This window comes from Chelonia mydas, chromosome 2, assembly GCF_015237465.2.
Source record: "Chelonia mydas isolate rCheMyd1 chromosome 2, rCheMyd1.pri.v2, whole genome shotgun sequence".
NCBI lineage: Eukaryota > Metazoa > Chordata > Testudines > Cheloniidae > Chelonia > Chelonia mydas.
The window spans coordinates 118,622,859-118,646,816 of NC_057850.1; the positions used below are offsets into that span (position 1 = coordinate 118,622,859).

The 23,958-nt window shown below is 41.8% G+C and overlaps 1 pseudogene; it reads left to right on the forward strand.

The window, feature by feature from the left end:
• The first annotated feature begins 417 nt into the window (after positions 1-417).
• LOC114019289 lies at positions 418-15,614 on the forward strand (annotated as a pseudogene).
• Positions 15,615-23,958: the final 8,344 nt, after the last annotated feature.

The window sequence follows — 23,958 nt, forward strand, 5'->3', positions numbered from 1 at the left end:
AATATTAAAATAAAATAGGAAATATAAAACATTATATGAAATATAAATTGTATTCATGTGATTAGACAGTCTGCTAGATAGGTACTGAATTCCTGAAAAATAGTTTTTAATGCTATTGAAAATCAACATGAATCTTAGAGTATTGGAAAACTTTGCAATTTGTGTGAGTTTGTCCCACTTGCTATCTGAAGGCTCTTTATATAAACTCAGATTTTGAGAGAGAGAACACGTGATCGTTAAACTTATTTGACACTGTGCTAAATCCTGAGGTGGTGTAAAACCAGTATGGTTCCACTGACTTCAGTGGATTTATGGTGCTTTATACCAGCTGAGAATCTGGCACGTTAAATACTCCATTATATTTTAAATCTGTATCTTATGTGACCTTTCCTTTGTGTTTTATCTTATAGGTTCTGAACCACGGATAACCTCAGTAAAGCAAACACCACCTTTGCACTCAACCTATTCAAAAAGCTGAGTGAAAATGCCAATACACAGAACTTATTCTTTTCTCCTTTGAGTATCTCCTCTGCTTTGTCCATGGTTTTTTTGTGTGCATAAGTGAACAGTGCAGCCCAGATGGCAAAGGTATGTCTGGATAAACTTGAACCGCTTAACACAACTTTGTATTTCCAGTAGAGATAGGGAGGTTTTAGTACCGTTATACCAGGCACTGGTGAGACCTCACCTGGAATACTATGTGCAGTTCTGGTCTCCTATGTTTAAGAAGGATGAATTCAAACTGGAACAGGTACAGAGAAGGGCTGCTAGGATGATCTGAGGAATGGAAAACCTGTCTTATGAAAGGTTTCAGAGTAGCAGCCGTGTTAGTCTGTATTTGCAAAAAGAAAAGGAGTACTTGTGGCACCTTAAGGACTAACCAATTTATTTGAGCATAAGCTTTCGTGAGCTACAACTCACTTCATCGGATGCATTATGAAGTGAGCTGTAGCTCACGAAAGTTTATGCTCAGATAAATTGGTTAGTCTCTAAGGTGCCTCAAGTACTCCTTTTCTTTCTGTCTTATGAAAGGAGACTCAAGGGGCTTGGCTTGTTTAGCCTAACTAAAAGAAGGTTGAGGGGAGATATGATTGCTCTCTATAAATATATCAGAGAGATAAATACCAGAGAGGGAGAGGAATTATTTAAGCTCAGTACCACTGTGGACACAAGAACAAATGGATATAAACTGATCATTGGGAAGTTTAGACTTGAAATTAGATGAAGATTTCTAACCATCAGAGGAGTGAACTTTTGGAATAGCCTTCCAAGGGAAGCAGTGGGGGCAAAAGACCTATCTGACTTTAAAATTAAACTTGATAAGTTTATGGAGGAGATGGTATGATAGGATAACATGATTGTGGTAATTAATTGATCTTTAAATATTCATGGTAAATAGGCCCAATGGCCTGTGATGGGATGTTAGATGGGGTGGGATCTGAGTTACTACAGAAAATTCTTTCCTGGGTATCTGGCTGGTGAATCTTGCCCATATGCTCAGGGTTTAGCTGATCACCATATTTGGGGTTGGGAAGGAATTTTCCTCCAGGGCAGATTGGAAGAGGCCCTGGAGATTTTTCGCCTTCCTCTGTAGCATGGGGCACGGGTCACTTGCTGGAGGATTCTCTGTTCCTTGAAGTCTTTAAACCAGGATTTGAGGACTTCATTAGCTCAGACATAGGTGAAAGGTTTTTCGCAGGAGTGGGTGGGTGAGATTCTGTGGCCTGCGTTGTGCAGGAGGTCGGACTAGATGATCATAATGGTCCCTTCTGACCTTAGTATCTATGAACCAGATATCTCTACTGAATGTTCTGTACCTATGGAAAACTCCCATCGTCATCCTTGTGAGCCTGAGAGTAGAATTTTGGTGGCACCATACAGCTGAGGTGTCTTGAAAAAGAGCGGTCTAGCTGCCTCAAGAGTTAGAAAAGAACTTCTTCAATTACATTCTCTTGGGTTAATATCAGATTATACTAATCCCCTAAATATGTCTTAAAAACATAGCCAGGAGCATTTTCTTAAAATCAGGCCCCCTGTAAGGTGTCAAGTTGGGCAACCAAAAAAATCACTAGTCACTTTTGAAAATGTAGGCCTAGTTCATTAAACTCTTAATGCCAAATCCTGCTCCAATGAGCACTCAGAACCTCTTAGAAAGAAAGAGGGCCTAGGGAAGAAGAGTTGGGTGCCAAGTATGGAGCCCTGAGGTCCCACTGAAAGGTCAAGCAAAGACCTAAGAGGAGAACCAGGAGACAGAGTTAAAAATGCAAAGGCAGAACAAGATTTAGAAAAAGGTGATCAATAGTGGCAAAATTTGCAGGAGTCAGGGAAGATGAGCATGGAGTTGAGGCCCTGAGATCTGTCTGCAAAGAAGGACTTCTGTGTTGCAGCTACATACCCTTTTAGGTTCTCTTAGCTTGTAGGTTTTTAGTGTAGTATGAAAGGTGTCCTGGGGTGAGAATTACAAATTTCAAAACTAAATTTATAGCTGTGTACTTAGAGCCTTATACAATATTGGGTTTAGGGGAGGGGAAGAGTTTGCCTAAACTTGCAGCTTCAACAGTAAAATAGGGTGAAGTTGAAACTGATTCCCTATAATATGTAAGGACTTTTAGAATTGGCCTTGTAACTGCCCGTGGGAGCCAGCTGAGGTCACTCAATTAGGGTGAACTGCAATCAGAACTGGGCAGACAAACCCCAAAAGCTGGTGGATAGTCCAATACTTAGATTTCCCAAGCCAGCACAAAACAGCTTCTATATTACCTCACTGGTTACTCAGAAGTCCAAATAATGCAGTTCCTTTAAAGTACCCAGTCTCAGGCCTCCATCCAGACTCACATGATGATGATTACTGAAAATCTTATCTCATCATATAAAATAAAAGGTTCTTCCAATCCCAAAGGGTCAGGCACACATCCAGGTCCAATTATAACTTAGATCTTACCCAAAATACATGCTTATAATCAATTCTTAACTAAACTAAAATTTATTAAAAACGAAAAGAGTTAGTGTTGGATAAACATACATACAGACTTGAATTCCATTCCTGAGGTTCAGATACATAGCAGAGATGAGTTTGTAGTTGTTGCCAAAAGTCCTTTTAGAAATAGTCCATAGGTTATAGTCCAATGTCCATATTCGGGGTGACTCCAATCACTGACTGGGGATCTCAGTTCTTATGGCTTAGGGTTTCCCCTTCTTGAAACCCAAAGCAGATCTGAGATGAAGGAGGATTGTGTCCCAGGGTTTTTATACATTTCCAGCAGCCTTTTGGCCTGAGAGAATAAGCTTAATCTTCTGTCTCCCAAACATCATGGCAATTAACATAGTGTAATTTATCCATTAAACAGTTCATATATAGTTTATCACAACCTTCAAAGAGACATATAGACAATAATACTATTTCACTCAAGTGTTTTCTAACTGTTAAATTTCCTTTTTTGATCTTTGGATCAAAGCTATAGCAATAGACAAGACTTGTTTGCTTACATCACAAGCCCTGAGCACACACCTACCTTTCTATCTCTAACAATGCAAGCCTGCATTGTTAGAGCTCTGTTCATTTACATATCTTCCTAACAAATCTTTAAAGTTCGGCCATGGGTCGGGTCAGGTCAGTCTGTGAGTTAATTAACTCTTTCTGGCCCTATGTCATCTTTCAATGAGATATTCTATTACACTCATAACGTCACAGGCCTATATATGTCTTTTGTTTAGAATGATTAACTACCATACTAGGAGACGTTGCTAAAAATTACATGCACTACTGCGTGCAAACATTCTCTTGTTCTGTGTAAGTAAATCTCTTGCTCAATATATCAACCAGTACAACAGCTCTGCAATTTTTATGATATTCATATCATGGCATTTTTTTTTAGTAGTTATTACTTTTAGGCAAATTCAACATTTGGGAGGTAGTATTTAAAAAAAAAAATCAATGTGTCACCTGAACTCAAACTGAGGGTTAATTTTAAGCTTTAGTACTAATTATGTTTAAATGAACATTGAGACAAATTCTGCTGTTACATTGGTGTAAAACTGGAGTAACTATTAGACTTCAATGGAATTGTGTCAGATTTACACCTATGTAAATGAAAGCAGAATATGGCCTGATCTTGATTTTAAAACCGTTGACCTATGAGACCGGATATCAGTGAATTTAGCCCAGAGACTTACCATCGATGTCCCACAGAGTTATCCCAGACTGCATTCGGTTGAATTGGGCCTATTGTGTCCTATGGGGACACTTCCTTCGATGAACCGCCTGTCTCCCCTGTTGGCCGTTGTGGCCCTTTGGAAAGCCTCTGAGGTCTTGGGCTATTTTTGTCGCTTTTGACATTTGCCTGCCCACATACAGTAAAGCACTGTAGAGCTAAAGTTTTCCCTTAGAAAGGGCTTTTCAGGGTGTCTTACTGCAGTACAATGTTTGATACTAGAAGAGTCATTCTTGATCTCTAGTAAATAAAGCTTGCTTGTACTAAAGCAAAGAACTAATGTACTGGAACACTAGGTCATCCGTAGTATTTCTTCATTTCACTAACGTTTAAGCTCAAATAAGAGCCAGATCTGTTCTTGAATGTATTCCCAAGAGAACCTGTGCTAACTATTGTACTATCAGGTGCTTCATTTTAGTAAAGAAGAAGAAGGAAAAGCATGGGGAATTGAACAATGCAAACATGAAATGATGCAACAAATAAAGCATTATGGAAGGGAAAATGGAGGCCCTGTTACAAAGGGACAAAGGCAGCAGCATCCTATGGTAGTGGCTGAATTGAAGGCATAGTTCCAAAACATTGCTGGAAGCTTTGGGAAAAGGACTGTTGAAAGGGATACCGTCAACATAAATCTTACCTTGTCTGAATTTTTTTCTTTAACCTCTTAGTGTTGCAAGTAACAGTTAAGATTAAGGAAAAATGAGGGACATTTCCCCCCAGTTTGTATGTTTGTGCATTTGACAGCACTTTGTGTTTCACTCTTTCTTCCATACAGACATTTTCCCTGTTTGTCAGGCTCTTTTGCACAATGAAACAAATTTAAAAAATGCAACTATAAAGCTACAGAAATGGACATGGGGATATAGAGACAGATATGAGACCTGAAGCTACTTTAAATTCATGTTTTGAAACTGAGTAGATTTCAAGTTGATTGTTTTCCTTTAACTCTCCAGAACTGTTCATTTATGTGCCCTAAAGCTAGGACTGAGTGAGGGGGTCTCTTCAAAACAGCTATGTTTATTTCCATGGTAGAATGTTTTTTCAGCAGTTTCTCTCTTTGAACCTGCACAATGAGCTCCCAATGTATTATGTAATGGGAAATCCTTTCCCTTTTAGGGCTGCCTTGGGTGTTCAGGCTGCAGCTTTCATCTCTAAGCTTCTGAAAGTCATTGTACTAACCTGTCCCAAAGCCCATGTTTCAGCACATGTGGGTCATGCTGAGTGTATTTCTGTCTCTTTCTATAGGTGCTTTCTCTGGACAAAGCTGAAGACATTCATGATGGATACAGTCCCTTATTTCTGAAATTAACAAACCAGGCACTAATTATTTGGTTAGGATTGCCAACCGGCTCTATGGGGAAAAGACGTTTAAATTTCTTGCAGTAAGTCAAACGTTCAGTTTGCTTTTGTGTTATAACACATTTGCTGTGCTTCCACTTCTGAGTGCAAATCAAGGGATTGGCTTTAATCTACCGGCACTATGTAGTTCAGGACCTGGCTAACCAAAGCCAGTCTCCTTGTAAAATCCAAACATTTGTGTGCTCAGCTGATTGTTTGACAGTCCCTAGCTCTGAACTCTTGAGAACTGGAATGGAGTGTTGTCAATGGAAGGTCCAACAAACCCGAACTCTTCAGCATTTCATTAATCACTCAGGCATTTTTGGCCAGGATCTAAGATTTTAAGAATTTCCTTCCAATGGTGGACAGGGAGGGCAATAGGCATTATTGTGTGACTTTTTGGGGTGTCTTCTCTCCCCTTAAATTGGACAGTGCATTCAAAGGACACAGCAATGGGCACATAATTATTTTTTTAAACCAGACAGCAGAGTGATTAGAAAATCTTCAAAGACTTAGCTGAGAGTGATGGGTACTGGGGTATACATTTCCCTTTTAAAATGTATCCAAAAAGTGTACTCCTGATTTTAACTTTACTCTTTCTGACCCGCTTCGTTCACCTCAGAAAATTAAGAGGTAACTGAAAGTCTCTCTTGAGTCCTAGACTAAAAAACAAGCTTACATTTTCAGGAAGCCAATCAACCTTACCCTCCCCAATCTACCGTAATTTTATTACTAAAAGAGATTGCCAGTATAAATTGGCTCAGGGCTTGTCTACACAGACAGTTAACAGCACTGCAACTTTCTCGCTCAGGGGTGTGAAAAAAACACCCCCCTGAGTGCAGCAAGTTGCAGCGCTGTAAAGCGCCCATGTAAACAGTGCTCCAGCACTGGGAGCTATGCCCCTCGGGGAGGTGGTTTTTTAGAGTGCTGGGAAACCTGTCTCCCAGCGCTACGCTGCGACCACACAAGGCACGTTAAAGCCTTGTGTAGATTAGCCCTGTGATCCAGAGCTCCTCTTCTCAATAAAGTTAAAACCACTGTGATTAAATATTTAAACTTGGCATCTTTGGCATTTTGTCCATAAAATAGAAGACTCCAAAATACAAATTGGAGAAAGACAGCATGATTTTGACCTAACCATGTAATTACTGACCTATTGACATTTTCACAGTAGACCTTTCTTAAGGCTGAAGAGCCGGTCATTATGGTCCACACATACTGTACAAAAAAGATATAGAAATAACCCCCCTGAGGTTTCACTTCTGAACTAGATCAGGTTTGAGATATTCTGGGAGGGTTACAAAAACCTTTTCTAGAGACCAATTTACAAAGCCTTGTACTCTCAAACCGAAGCAAATTGATTGCACACTTCACCATGCAGTCTTGTTGTTGATCTGTCAGTAAGCCAGCTGCTCTGACTCAGAAGGTAATAATAGAAAATAAAACGCTCATCTTGAAAAGAAGTGACAAGTTGGTTTTAAGACTGACTCTTTCTGAAGGGGTGGAGGAAGAAGAGGTAGATTCTATGTTTGAGTCTTCTGCAACTGCACACCAGAAAAACGTATTGTTAATGCATCCTCTTTAGTTTGTCCTAGACATTTATAGACTCCTGCCGGAAATACTACCCTGCAGAGCTAGAACAACTTGACTTCTCTAGAGCTGCAGAAGATTCCAGAAAACATATAATTTCCTGGGTAGAAGAAAAAACTGAAGGTAAATAACTTGCAGAGTTCCACAGTGTCTCTCTAAACAGCTAAAGCCTGCTTACAAAGCATATGGCTAATAGGAGAGATACAATAAGGGAAGGAGAAGAAAAACAGAACTGAATCCTTCAGATTAAGATGAAGTTCTTGTATTGTGCAGCTGGTAGAAGATACTGTAGTTAATAACACAGCTAGGTAGATAGGTGTGTATCAGCTAAAAACTATTCTTCCTTTAATGTGTCCTAAAGGTAAAATCCAGAATCTGTTGGCTCAGGGTGTTGTTGATTCAATGACCAGACTGGTCTTGGTGAATGCCATCTACTTCAAAGGCAACTGGGAAACCCAATTCAACAAGGATTGCACAGTGGAAATGCAATTTAAAATTAACAAGGTATGAAGTAGGGAAATGTCACTAATTTTGCAGTACACTTCACCCAGAGAAAACAAGAAATGCTTTTAATCAGGATTGCCCTAAATACACTTTACCACAACCCTCTGTTCTATCCCATCCCATCCCCTCAACACAACTCCTTCGGTTAGTTTATTGTAAATATCTTTGAAACTACATTTTCAAATAAATACATTAGCTTAGATGTATCCCTTGTTTACTTCATTCTCTCTCTGTTTTCTTCTATACCTCTCAGTGTATCTTTTCAGCGTTGGAGGGCAGTAACCTTGACCATAATTACAGAACTTAAAATAGTCTGAATTTTAATATAGAAGGGAAGAATGTGGATAAATGAGTGTCAGACAGTTTGGGATTCCATACATTGTTCGGTGGTTAGAAAACCTGTAAGTCATTTAACCTCCCTGTCCTTGAATCTGTTACTGTTTTGTGTGCAGAACTACCACAGAATTAAGTTTACTTACAGAAACTGGTCCCATCTGCTTCAGTTTTTACCCAGTGATAAAACTGGAACACAAATAATGCTCAAGTACCTCACGTCTTGTAAGGTTTGATTTGTAAAATGTGTGGCAATTGCTTTGAGGAGGATTAGCCATGTAAATCAGGAGCAACTCTGCTGCAGTCAGTGGAGCTAAAACAGCTATGCTTAGGCCTTGTCTACACTATGAAATTAGGTCAATTTTATAGAAGTCAATTTTTAGAAACCGATTTTATACACTCAATTGCGTATGTCCACACTAAGCGCATTAAGTTGGCAGAGTGCATCCTCACTACCATGGCTAGCATCAATTTACAGAGCGGTGCACTTTGGATAGCTATCCCATAGTTCCCGCAGTCTCTGCTGCCCATTGGAATTCTGGGTTAAGTTCCTAATGCCTGATGGGACAAAAACATTGTCGTGGATGGTTTTGGGTACATGTCGTCAGGCCTTCCTCCCTCCGTGAAAGGAACAGCAGAAAATCGTTTTGCGCCTTTTTTCCTGGGTTACTTGTGCAGTCGCCATATCACGGCAAGCATGGAGTCCGCTCAGTTCACCGTCACCGTACGTCTCCTGGGTGCTGCTGGCAGATGCGGTACTGCATTGCTGCACAGCAGCAGCTCCTTGCATTCGCGACAGACGGTGCAGTAGGACTGATAGCTACTCACACCACCGTGTGCAAATCTCCTCATCTTAAAGTGCATCCACTCTACCCCAAGGCATAACACAGTAATGCTCATTGTGGCGATAGGCCAGCCCTCCTTCTTGGAGAAGCTCATGCATCCTCTTGATGCTGTCTTCAAATAGCACAAACAGGGACTGGTAACATGAGTCTGAAGAGCTCAGGCCATCTGCGTACCAAGAAACTGAATGAAATGTGAGCCACCCTGTGTGTGTACCCATCCCATCCTGGATGGTGAAAGACATTCAGGAGTGCCTGGAAGTCCTATTATCTCTCAATGCCATCTTTTAGAGAGAGAATTTTATTGCCCAGCCCAACCCATGCTATAGTCAGGCCAGCACTCCAGAAGCCAGGATTTGGACAAACTGGAGAAATGGTCTGAAATAAATAGGATGAAATTCAATAAGGACAAATTCAAAGTACTCCACTTAGAAAGAAACAATCAGTTGCACACAAACTAAATGGGAAATGACTGCCTAGGAAGGAGTACTGTGGAAAGGGATCTGGGGGTCGTAGTGGAACACAAGCTAAATATGAGTCAACAGTGTAACGCTGTTGCAAAAAAAGCAAACATCATGCTGGGATGTATTAGCAGGAGGGTTGTAAGCAAGACACGAGAAGTAATTCTTCTGCTCTACTCTTCTCTGGTTAGGCCTCAACTGGAGTATTGTGTCCAGTTCTGGGCGCCACATTTCAGAAAGGATGTGGACAAATAGGAGACAGTTCAGAAAAGAGCAACAAAAAATGATTAAAGGTCTAGAAAACATGACCTATGAGGGAAGATTGAAAAATTGGGTTTGTTTCGTCTGCAAAAGAGAAGATTGAGGGGGGACATAACAGTTTTCAAGTATGTAAAAGGTTGTGAGGAGGAGGAGGGGAAAAAATTGTTTTTCTTAACCTCTGAGGAGAGGAGAAAAAGCAGTGGGTTTAAATTGCAGCAAGGGAGGTTTAGGTTGGACATTAGGAAAAACTTCTTAACTGTCCGGGTGGTTAAGCACTGGAATGAATTGCCTAGGGAGGTTATGGAATCTCCATCATTGGAGACTTTTAAGAGCAGGTTAGACAAACGCCTGTCAGGAATGGCCTAGATTATTAGTCCTGCCATGAGTGCAGGGGACTGGTCTAGAACTTCTCGAGGTCCCTTCCAGTTCTATGATTCTGTGATTGTTCGGAAAAAAATCCAGATGCTACCACGATAAAATACGGTCTTTTAAATTTACACTGTGAGAGAAATTCATATCCCCAATTCAGAGGAGGTATTTTTAAAACTGGTTTGTTTTAAGAAAACAGATAGGTATTAGAACCAGTCATATCATAGAAATTCTGTTACTTCCATGGGATTACTCACATGCTTAAAACTAAGCCCTTAAGTAAGTATTTGCAGGATCAGGCCTTAACCAGAAGGTTAGTTTAAAAGCACTGTAAATTAATCCCCCTGATGACTGAACTGTACAAATACCAACCCTTCTACTATCATGAGTAGAATTTACAAAAACTTATTCTAGTAGCTATATGTTTTAGGAGAATAAACCAGTTTGCAAATACTTCCTATGCATTTTGACATATATTCCTCTGACACGAAATTTAAAGGAAAGTGTTTTAGCTTGGTAGCATGTTATTTTTTCCCCCAAACAAACATGGACCAATGTTATTTTATTGCCAGATATTCTGAATATTCTTGAATTATCATATTTCACTGTTAGTTAACATGAAAAATTACTCAGGTGGTGCTAATTCCAAAACTGACACTGATAGTAAACATCAGCATGAGCCTATGAACAACTATACATTTCCACTCACAGAAACGAATATTGGTGTTTAGGCACCCAAGCATTAAAAATTAATCTGACTTACATGAAAAGAAAATCAAAGCTATACGTACTTCTGCATTATGTGCAATTCTGCACAATATTTAAAACAATGCTGTGTTAAATTCCAAGTGAAGAATTCTGCCAACTACAAAAAAGTACCGTATATTAACAATCAGCATTTTAGAACTACATAAGCAGAAATAAACCCACTGAAATGTTATGTTTAAGTAACAAACGTAAAGTAATGGGCCTGATTCTGTTCTTATTTACACAAGCTTTACACCAATGTTACTTAAATTGATTTCAACAGTTACTCTAGAATCAGGCCCATAATGTTGAAATTCTTCAATGTACTGTGAATTCTTTCTACTGCAGAAAATATTTCAGTTAAACAACATTTTGGGGTACATTTGTATTCTCATCATTAGAAGCAAACACTGGCCCTGTGTCAAAATATTCAAATCTAGCAATGCATTAGTAAATCAGAGCCAAAACAGAGATGCTGCTGCAGATGGAATGAAATCTGCTACCAGAGGATATAACTGGTTGTTTGAAGTATTCTTCTTGTAAGCTGGGACGAGTCAATATGTGACTAAACAACGTTTGGGAGGCAATGTGGCTCAATGGACAGAGGGCAGGGCAAAGAAAACCGGGATTCTACACATACAGGAAGTTGTTTAACCTTTCCTAGCGTCTCAGTTTCCCCATTCCAGTTCTGTGATTCTATGAGTGGTAACCACAGACTTTACTAATTACTGCTAAGGGGCTGATGGATGTCCTGCTCTTGTCCATGGCTAAGAGACATACATTTACACTATTAGATCTCTCTGAAGAATTTGATAGAATGCTATTGTCCTGCCTTAGACCTACTGGGGAGTTGGTGCCAGTCTTTCCTACCAGGCCACCCCCAGAAAGAGCCCTAACTTGTGAAGTTGCTTAGTTCTCCCTTTTCTTCTTTGGGGGTAGAGGGGAATCAGTACTATGCTGACTCCCCATTGAATACAGGGTCATATTAAGGTTTTGACCCTAATCTTCAAAGCTGTCTCTGAAACTGGGCTGAGCTACCAGAGGACTGCATTTTCTTCCTGACAAGGAATATAACCTTTAAAGGAATTCATTAGGAACTACAGAACTGTCAGTCACAAAAACTCGAGTGAAAGACAGCAGGTGACCCACAACTGTGGAATTCACTTTATAAGGCACAGGAATGACCACAAATCTCAGTGCTTCCAGACCAAACTGTAAAGCTCACTCTTTTATTCCCAGCCTGCTTATGCTGACTAGTCATTTGGTGAACTAAAGAACTGTCAGAAATGGAGTTCAGATTACCATGCAGAAATCCAGATGCTACCTGAGCTTTTAGGCTCCGCTCTGGTATCAACCGTGAACACTCCAACAGCCTTTCCAGCATACTAATAGCCATTCTCTTTAATCTGCTTACAGGATCATGGTTTGTTTTTGCTGCCTGCTCCTTTCCTAAGACCTGGCAAGATCCTTAAGAAAATCTGGCTTTGTGCCCCTGTCCACTCAACCCCTCCTTTTCTGTTAACAGGCAATAATAGTGGTGGCCATATTTGCCATGTAACATTCAGAGGTTTGAAATCTCCTGCCTACTAACCTTTTAGATTGAAGGTTTGGAAAAGTTGGATTAATGGCCTTAAAGTTTCAGGCTAATTCCTATTTTCTTATCTTGTTACTCATCTTGAATGACAAGAAAATAATGAAAAAGCGTCATTAGCTTGTGCTCCATAAGAAGAATGGTAGGAGATAGTGGATTCACCAAGGGTAAGTCATGCCTGACCAACCTAATTGCCTTCTATGATGAGATAACTGGTTCTGTGGATATGGGGAAAGCAATGGATTTGATATATCTTCACGTTAGCAAAGCCTTTGATACAGTCTCCCACAGTATTCTTACCAGCAAATTAAAAAAGTATGGATTGGATGAATGGACTATAAGATGGACAGAAAGCTGGCTAGATTTCCGTGCTCAACAGGTAGTGATCAACGATTCGATGTCTAGTTGGCAGCTGGTGTCAAGCGGAGTACCCCAGGAGTCGATCCTGGGGCCGGTTTTGTTCAACATCTTTATTAATGATCTGGATGATGGGATGGATTGTACCCTCAGCAAGTTAGCAGATGACACTAAGCTGTGGGGAGAGGTAGATGCACTTGGAGGGTAGGGATAGGGTCCAGAGTGACCTAGACAAATTGGAGGATTGGGCCAAAAGAAATCTGATGAGGTTCAACAAGGACAAGTGCAGAGTCCTGCACTAAGGGCGGAAGAATCCCATGCACCGCTACAGGCTGGGGACCGACTGGCTAAGCAGCAGTTCTGCAGAAAAGGACCTGGGGATTACAGTGGATGGGAAGCTGGATATAAGTCAGTAGTGTGCCCTTGTTGCCAAGAAGGCTAACGGCATATTGGGCTGCATTAGTAGGAGCATTGCTAGCAGATCGAGGGAAGTGATTGATTATTCCCCTCTATTCGGCACTGGTTAGGCCACATCTCGAGTGTTGCATCCAGTTTTGGGCCCCCCACTACAGAAAGGATGTGGAGAGAGTCCAGCAGAGGGCATCGAAAATGATTAGGGGGCTGGGGCACATGACTTACAAGGAGAGGCTGAGGGAACTGGGGTTATTTAGTCTGCAGAAGAGACGAGTGAGCAGGAATTTGATAGCAGCCTTCAACTACCTGAAGGGGGGGGGGGGTTCTAAAGAGGATGGAGCTGAGCTGTTCTCCGCGGTGGCCGATGACAGAACAAGGAGCGATCTCAAGTTGCAGTGAGGGAGGTCTACGTTGGATATTAGGAAACACTATTTCACTAAGAGGGTGGTGAAGCGCTGGAATGGGTTACCTAGGGAGGTGGTGGAATATCCATCCTTAGAGGTTGTTAAGGCCCGGCTTGACAAAGCCCTGGCTGGGATGATTTAGTTGGGGTTGGTCCTGCTTTGAGCAGGGGGTTGGACAAGATGACCCCTGAGGTCTCTTCCAACCCTAATCTTCTATGATTTCAAAATGGTCATTTCAAACCATTAGAGACTTTAAAATTCTAAGGATTTAATTGTTTTTATAACATCACAAAAATATTTGACATTTCTTTTGAGCCTAAAAGAACAAAATATTTAAGCTGAAGATGTTCCCCATCCATTTGAAGCAAAGATTAAAATATGTCAGGAAATTAAAAGGCTTGAATCCAGGTGTGATACTCTTTAGGCACATAGGTCCAGTGTTTTAACAACTTTGTTGATAGGCAGCTACACATTAAGCAACTAAAATACCTGTAGTGTTTTCCTCAAAATAAATCTCAAGGGACTGGGCATTACAAATGGGAAAAGCCTGATGGAATTCTGGTTCATTCCCTCCCACCCTAACAGGCAACGGTAGGACCCTTCCCTACAATGTTTTCTAGAGCTCTGTCCAGCCTAAGTTCAGATGTCATAAGTGATTTGAATCCCAGTTCTTCTAGGTTAGTACCAACATGCTGGCTCCGTAGCACTTGTTGACCTTGATTATTTAAAAAAAAATATATATATATATATGAGACCAAAGCAGTGCAGATGATGTTCAAAGAAGCTAAATTTAACATAAGTTACACAGCAGACTTTCAGACCAAAATCCTTGACCTCCCTTATGTTGATAACGAGACTAGTATGATCATCCTGCTTCCTGATGAAATCCAAGATAATTCCACTGGCCTGGAACAGGTAAGGCATTTGTACTGAATACAAAGTTCAAATCCTGCTAGAGAAGAGCATTGGACTAAATCTCATTTATATCTGTGAATTCAAGTCCCAAACTCCGAACTCACCAGTATTAGCACAGGGTGGGAGAGCTGCGGAGGTGTTGCATCTGTCCCCCAAGAGATGGGAATACCGTGTGTCACTGTCAAGTAAGTCCAGCTCTCTCTCATGTCTAGAGAAAGGTTAAGTTCTGAAAGGAGAGACTTTTTGACCAGGCATTGGGATGAAGCTAGAATATAGTGAGTGACAGATGGAAGCTCTCCAGGATCTCTTTCAATTCTCTCGAAAATCACTTCCTGTTTGATGGATTCCCCCCCTCCCCCCATATTCCTTTCTAACTGTTGTGGGTTGGACTCTCCCTCACTGTACCTGACCCTCTACCTAACATTTCTTCATATGGGAGTCCTCAAGTGCTTCTCCATTCAAGAGCTACTGATTTCCTTCTGTGCTATATTGTTACTGGGCGGGCAAGGGACAGCGAAATAGTAATGCCTCTCCCACCGTAGCCACATCTGCAAAGTATACTTCATTACTAGTGACAACATGTAATTGCATTAACTTGTCACCATGAAAGATGGTCTTGGGATGGTACTTGCATGTAGCACAGTGGGGCTGTGATCCTAAGGGGGGGCCTTTTGACTGTATTGAAAAAAGAATAAGAATGTTTCTGACTGTCATTTATTTTTGGCTTCTGACTACAGCAATAGCATTCGCTCCAGACCAGGAAAGGATGCTAATCCCTACTGTGTAAACACGCACAGTGGTCATTGTTTCATTAGTATAAATTCATGGCTTTTCTTCCTCTATAATTTTGTGACTTTTTTTTTCTTGTAGCTGGAAAGAGAACTTGCCTATGAGAAACTTATAGAGTGGATAAATCCAGAAATGATGAACTATACTGAAGTGGAGGTGTTTTTGCCCAGATTTAAGTTGGAGCAAGCTTATGATCTGAAGCCTATTCTGAAGAGCAAGGGAATGGCTGATGTATTTGACAGAAAGAAGGTGGATTTATCTGGAATGTCAGCCAGCAATGATCTAGTTCTGTCTGAGGTTGTTCACAAGTCCTTTGTGGAGGTAAACGAAGAAGGCGCTGAGGCAGCAGCTGCTACTGCAGCAGTGATCACTATGCGATGTGCACTGATTGTACCACGGTTCACTGCTGACCATCCTTTCCTCTTCTTTATCCGGCACAACAAAACTGGCAACATTCTGTTCTATGGCAGATTTTGTTCCCCCTAAAAGGAAAAAATGCAGCCATTAACACAGTAAAGTTATTTCCATTTTACTATCTTGGGATTTTTTTTTTTTTTTTTTTTTTTGCACTCTAAGCAAGAAGCTTTGTACAGATGCTATACGTTACATGGTGCAACCCTAAACACCCTTCTCTCTTGTGCCTGAAACCGCTTTTTGTAGTCCTCTATTCAAATTTAAGCAACAGTTTTAAATAATAGGATCATTTAAGAATGTCTGTTCCAAGTGGTAAGACTTAAAATGGCATTTGCCATAGTTCACTGGAAAACACCCTTTGTATTCTGTATACCTTATGTGATGCAGCATGGCCAGAAGGCAGCAGGAGAGTGATATAGGAGAGATATGTAAGTCCCAGGATGAGGAGAAGCCTTATTCCTTGTAGAGGAAAGAAAAGTTTCTATAGATTAATTAAAAGCACCTGAAGCCAATTAGAGCACCTGTGGCTAGTCACCTGATAAAAACCCCCTGCTTCAATCAGCCAGGGAAAGGAGTTGGAGCAGAGTGCAGTTTGGAGAAGTGCTGTGGCTGGCTAGAAGACCAAGACCCTAGGTAAAGAGACATCTGGCTTGTGCAGAGAGAGGGGACAGGAAGCCTCACAAGCTGAAGAGCAGGAGAGGGAAGTAGCCCAGGGGAAGGAAGCACTAGTTCAAGTGGTTTACCATTATTCCTAGGGCCCCTGGGCTGGGACCCGGAGTCAAGGGCAGGCCCGGGTCCCTCCCTCTCCACTACCCTTCTGTGGGTTACTAGTGGGACAGTAAATACCCTAGTTGAGGGGCAGGAAACTGTGCCCTGAACACCCCCTGCCCCCAGAAGAGGAAGCGCGGAACCCATCATAATCATACCGGCAATTTGCCACACTTAATAAATGCAGGGTTTGTTAACTTGAGTCCATCTTTAGCCATAACACCTTTCTTAATGCATCCCTCCATCTCTGTACATATTCCCCTAGAAATTTGGTTCTCATACTTCAGGTTACTTAGTAGCAAGTGGTAAGATCTCGTGGGGAGAGGAAAAAGAGAAAGGAAATTTGCAAAGAAAGGAAAGAGGAAAAAGAAAGACGACTGACTTCTGACTGACCTCCAAATGCTTTTTGCAAATTTCCAGACTGACTCATTCCATGTCTAGCTGTGTCTGCATTTAAAAAAAAAAAAAAAAAAAAGCTGATGTAGGCCATCTAACAGATTTTTATGAACGATGCTAACACTAACACTGTTAGGGAAAAATTGAGCAAGTACTTATTCAAGACTAGGAATGAAGTCAACTCCACTGAAGTCAAGGGTAAAACTTGTTATTGACTTCAGTGGGGTCAGAATTTCACTCTGCATATGTCTTATCACTAGTTAACCTGGGTTACACTAATATTTTTAACACTTGTGATATAGGACAGACATTTCTATCTATAGCAAAGATTATAATAAAGAACTTCCAGGACACATACAGTAACTTAAATGTGAGAGCTCTCATATTTGTATCTAATGTAACAAACCACGAAGGCAATATGTAACTCAGCAGTTTGTATATCTTTTTTGCTTAGACTAGTAATGCTAAACCGTACAGCCATAGTGGTCTTATCCAGTGATTTTGGTCTTGCTGTTTCTGCTCCTTGAACCAGCAATAAAGGAACTGATATGAAGTCAGTTTTTGTTTGGTTTTAATTGTGTAGTTCTTCAGCTGGAGTGTGATTGAAACAAACATTGTGCAAATTTTGCTGTCAATAACTAGCAGGGACAGGCTCTGCAATTCTAAGGGCATGTCTACACTATGAAATTAGGTCGCTTTTATAGAAGTCTATTTTTAGCAACCGATTTTATACAGTCGATCGTGCATGTCCCCACTAAGCGCATTAGGTCGGCCAACTGCATCCTCAATACCGTGGCTAGCATCGACTCATGGAGTGGTGCATTGTGGGTAGCTATCTCACAGTCCCCGCTGCCCATTGGAATTCTGAGTTAAGTTCCCAATGCCTAATGGGGCAAAAACATTGTCGCGGGTGGTTTTGGGTACATTTCATCAGTCTCCCCTCCCTCCCTCCCTCCTTGAAAGCAATGGTAAACAATCATTTCATGCCTTTTTTCTTGGGTTATCTGTGCAGACGCCATAGCACATCAAGCATGGAGCCTGCTCAGCTGCACCCTGCTTTTGTGAGCATTGCAAACACCTCGCACATTATCCTCCAGTATGTGCAGAGCCTAGCTAGGAGCTGCCAGCATGAGGAAGATTGCGAGGAGGACATGGACACAGACGTTCCTGAAAGCACGAGATGTGGCAATTGGGATATCATGGTGGCACTGGGGAATGTTGATACAGTGGAATGCCGATTCTGGGCCCAGCAAACAAGCACAGACTGGTGGGACTGCATAGTGTTGGAAGTATGGGATGATTCCCAGTGACTGCTTTTGCATGCGCAAGGCCACTTTCCTGGAACTTTGTGAGTTGCTTTCCCCGGCCAAGAAGCACAGGAATACCAACATGAGACCTTCCCTGGCAGTTGAGAAGCAAGTGGCAATAGCCCTGTGCAAGCTTGCAACACCTAACTGCTACCAGTCAGTCAGGAATCAATCCAGAGTGAGCAAATCGACCATGGGGTCTGCTGTGATCCAAGTAGCCAGGGCAATCAATATCCTTCTGGGCATAGTGGATGGCTTTGCTGCAATGGTGTTCCCTAACTGTGGTGGGGCAATAGAAGGAACGCATATCCCTATCTTGGCACCGGACCACGTTGCCAAAGAGTACATAAACCGCAAGGGGTACTTATCAATGGCATTGCAAGCACTGATGGATCACAAGGGCCGTTTCACCGACATCAACGTGGGATTGTCAGGAAAGGTGCATGACACTCGCATCTTTCGGAACTCCGGGCTGTTCGGAAAGCTGCAAGAAGGGACTTTCTTTCCAGACCAGAAAATTACCGTTGGGGGTGTTGAAATGCCAATAGTTATCCTTTGGGACCCAGCCTACCCCTTGCTCCCATGGCTTATGAAGCTGAACACAGGCAGCCTGGACAGCAGGAAGGAGAAGTTCAACTATAGGCTGAGCAAGTGCAGAATGTGCCTTTGGACATTTAAAAGCTCGCTGGCGCTGTTTGCTGACCAGGTTAGACCTCAGCAAAAGCAATATTCCCATTGCAGCAATAACATGTTGCATGAATGCGACCAAAACCCAGGTCCATTCGCTGCCATGCTTTGTGCTGTAATGATTCCAGACCACTTGCTACTAGCTTGGCATGATAAAGTGTCCCATCATGGAGGACGAAATAAGGCAGTCCTCCCCAGAAACCTTCTGCAAAGGCTTTCAGAGTACCTCCAGGAGAGCTTCATGGAGATGTCCCTGGAGGATTCCCATTCCATCCCCAGACATGTAAACAGACTTTTCCATTAGCTGTACTGGCCATGAATGCATCCCAATTGTTCAGGGCAAATCAAACATTAAACACAATTGCTTTTAACCCCTGTAGTGTCATTACAAATGTGCACTTACCAGAGATGCCTTCTCCACCTTCAGGGTTTGGGAACAATAGACCCTGGGAGGTATTGGCTCCAGGGTGAGGAAAAGGTCCTGGCTGCAGGGGAGAATGGATTCTGTGCAGCAGGCAAGCGGATTCTCCTCCTCCTCTTCATCCACAAAATCTTCATCCTTGTTGAGTGAAGCTGCCACCTTGCAGGTGTCCATGGAGAGTGTTGGCGTACTGGTAGGTCCCCCTCTAGAATGGCATGCAGCTGATCATAGAAGTGGCATGTCTGGGGTTCTGACCTGGAGTGACCATTTGCCTTCTTTGTCTTTTAGTAGGCTTTCCTGAGCATCTTAATTTTCATGCGGCACTGCTGTGCATCCCTGGTGTAGCCTCTCTCCACCAGGCCCTGTGCAATTTTGGCATATATATTTGCATTTCTTCTGCAGGAGTGGCCTGCACAGATTCTTCTCCCCATACAACAATTAGATCCAGTGTCTCCTATTCGCTCCATGCTGGAGCTCGTTTGCGATTCTGGGACTGCATGCTGTCTAGAGTGGTCAAAATGGAGCACTCTGGGATAACTCCCAGAGGCCAGTACCATCAAATTGCACAGCTCTGTGTCTACACTACCCCAAATTCGACCCAGGAAGGTCGATTTTAGCGCTACTCCCCTCGCTGGGGAGGAGTACAGAAGTTGATTTTAAGAGTCCTTTAAGTCAGTGGAACAGGGTTGGTTGTGTAGACGCATTCATTATAAAATCAACCTAACGTGGCTAAATTCGACCTAACCTTGCAGTGTAAACCAAGCCTTTGACTACACTAGCAGGGCTCCCACCTCCAATGAAGTCCAGTATTTATTGCCTCCTTTATAATACTTGGCTGCCAAAAACATATGTAAATAGAGGCAATAGGGTGGTTAACTTGGAACATTGAATTTAGTGCTGTTCTGAGTTGTACAGCTCACTCAGTTTGTCTCCAGTTAGGTTTGCCAACACCACCTCATAACCTAGCAGAGCGAAGTCTGAGTAGGTAACGGCACAGCTGTCTCTTCTATGGATGGAATTAGTGGCCGTGAAAACCTCGTTGTTGAAAATAACCTTTCACTATATTATAAATTGCAATAAGATACCAGTCCTGGATTGTATGCAAGGTTTTCATTCCCTCTGCCAACTACAAATCATAACCCTTCACAATCTTTGCCCCTACAGGCACTGCAGCAGAGTCCAGCATTATCCACAAAACTGTAAGGAAGTAGAAACGCTGACTTGACTTTAAAGAAGGTGAAAAGGAACAGTCCCTGTGGGCAGAGCGAGAGCATTCTAAGCTGCCCTGGCAGCTGACAGCGGGCATGCACCACAGCAGTTCCTTAACTGTGAAGAAATTGAGGGAAACCCTCCTACCAGCTGAGCCAGTTCACTATTAGGGTGGCATAAGCAGGAACACCACAACCGACGTCAGAGGAATTGCTCATGCTTCCCTCAGTAATGATTTTTGGCCTATAATTCTTTGATATTCAAGAAATGTTTAAGAAGTTGCTTCATGTAACTAACTTCAGCAGCAACAGCACTCTTTGTTTTACTTCCATAGTTTTAGGATTTTAAAATCCTAGAGTCACATGCTTCAGTGTTAAGTTCTTAGGAATTGAAAATAAGAGCAAGGGCTGTTTGCAGTGGTGTCCTGACCAAATCCCAGCTTAGGTTAAGGCATTCTGCAACCTAACTGCCCCCTACATTAACCCGTTCTTCAGTCTTTGTTGTAAACTAGTGCTCATATGCAATACTGAAAATCTGTTCCAGCTCAGAGGTGACTGCATTTCTGTTGTAGGTGAAGGGATGCCATAGACTTGCCAATTGTGCCTTCCTTGTACCTTTAAGATAACTAACTTCACCTCAGCTTTTCTCTGTGTTCCCCTTAGTAAGTAAGGGAAACTTTAGGAAGTACCAAGGTATCTTTTATAAAAGACACAACTGAGAAGTTTAAGGGGGACCACTGCCTAGCAATCACTTAATCCATCGCTGCTGTATACTCATCTCTGGGGTAGAATGCTGCAGCTATTAACAGCACATCATTCACCACACACAGCTCAAGACAGGAGCAAAGAATAAGCTACATAACAGGCTCAATATTTACAAAATTCTGTGACACCTCTTGGATGAAAGGGAAACTTGGCAATGAGATTTCTCCCCCACCCCCAACAGAAAATCAATCTCATATCATATAGCATAAAGTCTACAAAGGTGTTTAATTCAACAAATTTGTTGGTCAGAATGTGAAACTATAATGGTAGGTTACAGGTATTTGGTAAATTGTTGCCAAGAATGTTAGGCTGAAGCTTACATGGAGTTTTGGCATTTTTTAGACTTTTGCAAGAACGTTTCTCGATAGGGGCCAAGGAGCTGTATATTGCAGAGTTTGGGCCTCTTCTATGAATTTTCTCTCTATCTCTGGTAAGTAAAGGAAATATTTTCCCCTTTAGGTAATAGTATTTGGAGAGATTTATCCATCATTTGTCTTTTAAATCAAAAAGTCCACTATTAACACACTATACTGCACTGACACTACTGCAGTTTATTTTGGACCATTAGTGAAGTATTTATAAGCATGAGGTCTGCACTCATGGTTCTTCTATTTATACTGTGACAACACTCAATGGTTCCAAGCAGAATTGGGGCCTCATTGGTAGGTACTGTACAAACTCACAGAAAGAAAGTCTCTGTTCTGAAGAGTTTACAGGACAAACGCAGGGAGGGGAAATGGGCTACGCTGTGCAAGCACAGTGATTGGCTGGTAGGCATGCATCTTATTAATTCCATGGGGGCATTTTTTGTTTTTAATGTGAACTTTCCTTGGCTAGTCTTCCATATAACCATAGTTTAAAAAAAAAAAAAAAAAAAAAAAAAGCCTCCCCAGCTGGTGGTTTAGTTACCTTTCTGAGGACAACCATCCTATACCAACACGTAAGCTGGGCTGCTTCACTATTTGCTTTCTGCTTTCCTACTTTGGACTGACTAAAATATCACTGCAGCCAGTCAGAAGAACCCTTCAACAACTGTGCTGATTACACAATCCCTGGAACTCATCTCACCAGCTGGAAGAGAAGGGAAGACTTCCCATCTGGCTGTTCAGCAAACACACATAGAATCATAGAATATGAGGGTTGGAAGGGACCTCCGGAGGTCATCTAGTCCAACCACCTGCTCAAAGCAGGACCAATCCCCAATTTTTGCCCTGGATCCCTAAATGGCCCCCTCAAGGATTGAATTCACAACCCTGGGTTTAGCAGGCCAATGCTCAAACCACTGAGCTATCCCTCCTCCTGACTATTGTCTCCAATTACATTATTCTACCTACTTTAAAAAGTGGATCTTGTTATTGCAACAGGGAGGGGAAGGGTGCTCTTGTCATCTTCATTTCAAAGGTGGGATATTACCTAATACATGGTCACCTGAACATCAGTGGTGCCTCCCCTATAAGGCTAGACTCACGAAGGCCTGGATAACATTTGTTGTTTCCTTAGCAATGTATTTCCTTTACCTGATGATGTCACGGCCAGCAGTACCCAGTGTGATTCTGTGCACTCAGAGAGGCAAAGGCAGCACTGCGGCTGGAAAAAGGCAGGTAGCTCCAGGGCCCCAGTACTTTCTGCCTTTCAGTCATGTAGCCTTATGAATTCTTCCAATGTTGTAACTACCAGATAAACAAACTATATTAACTTGAACAAAGTTTACTATTGCATAACTATGTACATGTGGGCTTCCACTGAACAAAGAAGAGAAAAATTAACAATAGCAGACTAAGTTACTGGACCCCACATCACATCATAGTAAAGAACAGTAACATAAAAAAAAAAAGGCAGTGGTTGAAAAGGTGTTTCTGTGCATGACAGCCTGCTCCCTCACCAGAAGCAGAAAAAATTGTCCACACTGTTGAAGCATGGATAATACCAGCAGTCTAGTTCTGTGCACCTTTTTCCAGCCTGCATGCTGCCTCCTGCAGAATTCATAAACTCCCATCAGCAAGGGCTCAAAGGATACTCACAGGAGAATAGATGATATTGTCAGATGGATGATCTTGGAAAAAGTCAAGGCAAAATTTGGTAATTGCTTCACTGGTGGAGCTGATTGTGAAAATGAAAGGCTGCCTAGGAAAAAAATAAACCAAAGCAATAGAGTTCAACAGTCTCTTTTCTCAACCTCTTACTGCATCAGAGGGTTTCAATGGCTTTCTTGCTAGTTATGCACACATATCTAGCCTCAGGGTGGGAATCCACCTAAATAATATAGGGGGCCATAATACTTGAGTTTCTTACCCGTAAGTTTTGGGAAGAACAGGATACAGGCCTTTAGAAAAAGAATTCTCACTGAGAAAGTAGCCTTATCTCTAGCTTTCCACTCAGGAAATTTTCTTCCCCTTCTGTGCCTAATGTACAACACCGCAAGAAGTAAAATCTTCTACCAGCACAGTTTCTGGAAGCAATGAAGCATGCTGATGCATCTCCCCCTTGGACTTCAGTGGAGTTATTCATAATTTAAAGCAGTATGAATTCAAAATCTGGCCTCCTGAGTGGGATTATTGGGTGGTCTGATTTCTGTTTGTACGTGATGAGGGCTACATTAGGCTCCCTTTTGCATCAAGATATATCTAGAGTAATTTTGGAGGAGCTAATCCAGATATACACAGATGTAAATTTGAACCTAATTTGACCCCTGGTGTCGAGGTAACAACAACAGACAATGGGTAGAAAATGATTTGATTAATATGTGGTAAGGTATCACTGAATCAGCTTGTTCTATTATAAAAGAAATATACACTGTGTAAGATGTGTGAACATCTGTTTATTGCAATACATTTTCCAATTGGGGTTGACTGATAGGAATCTGTCT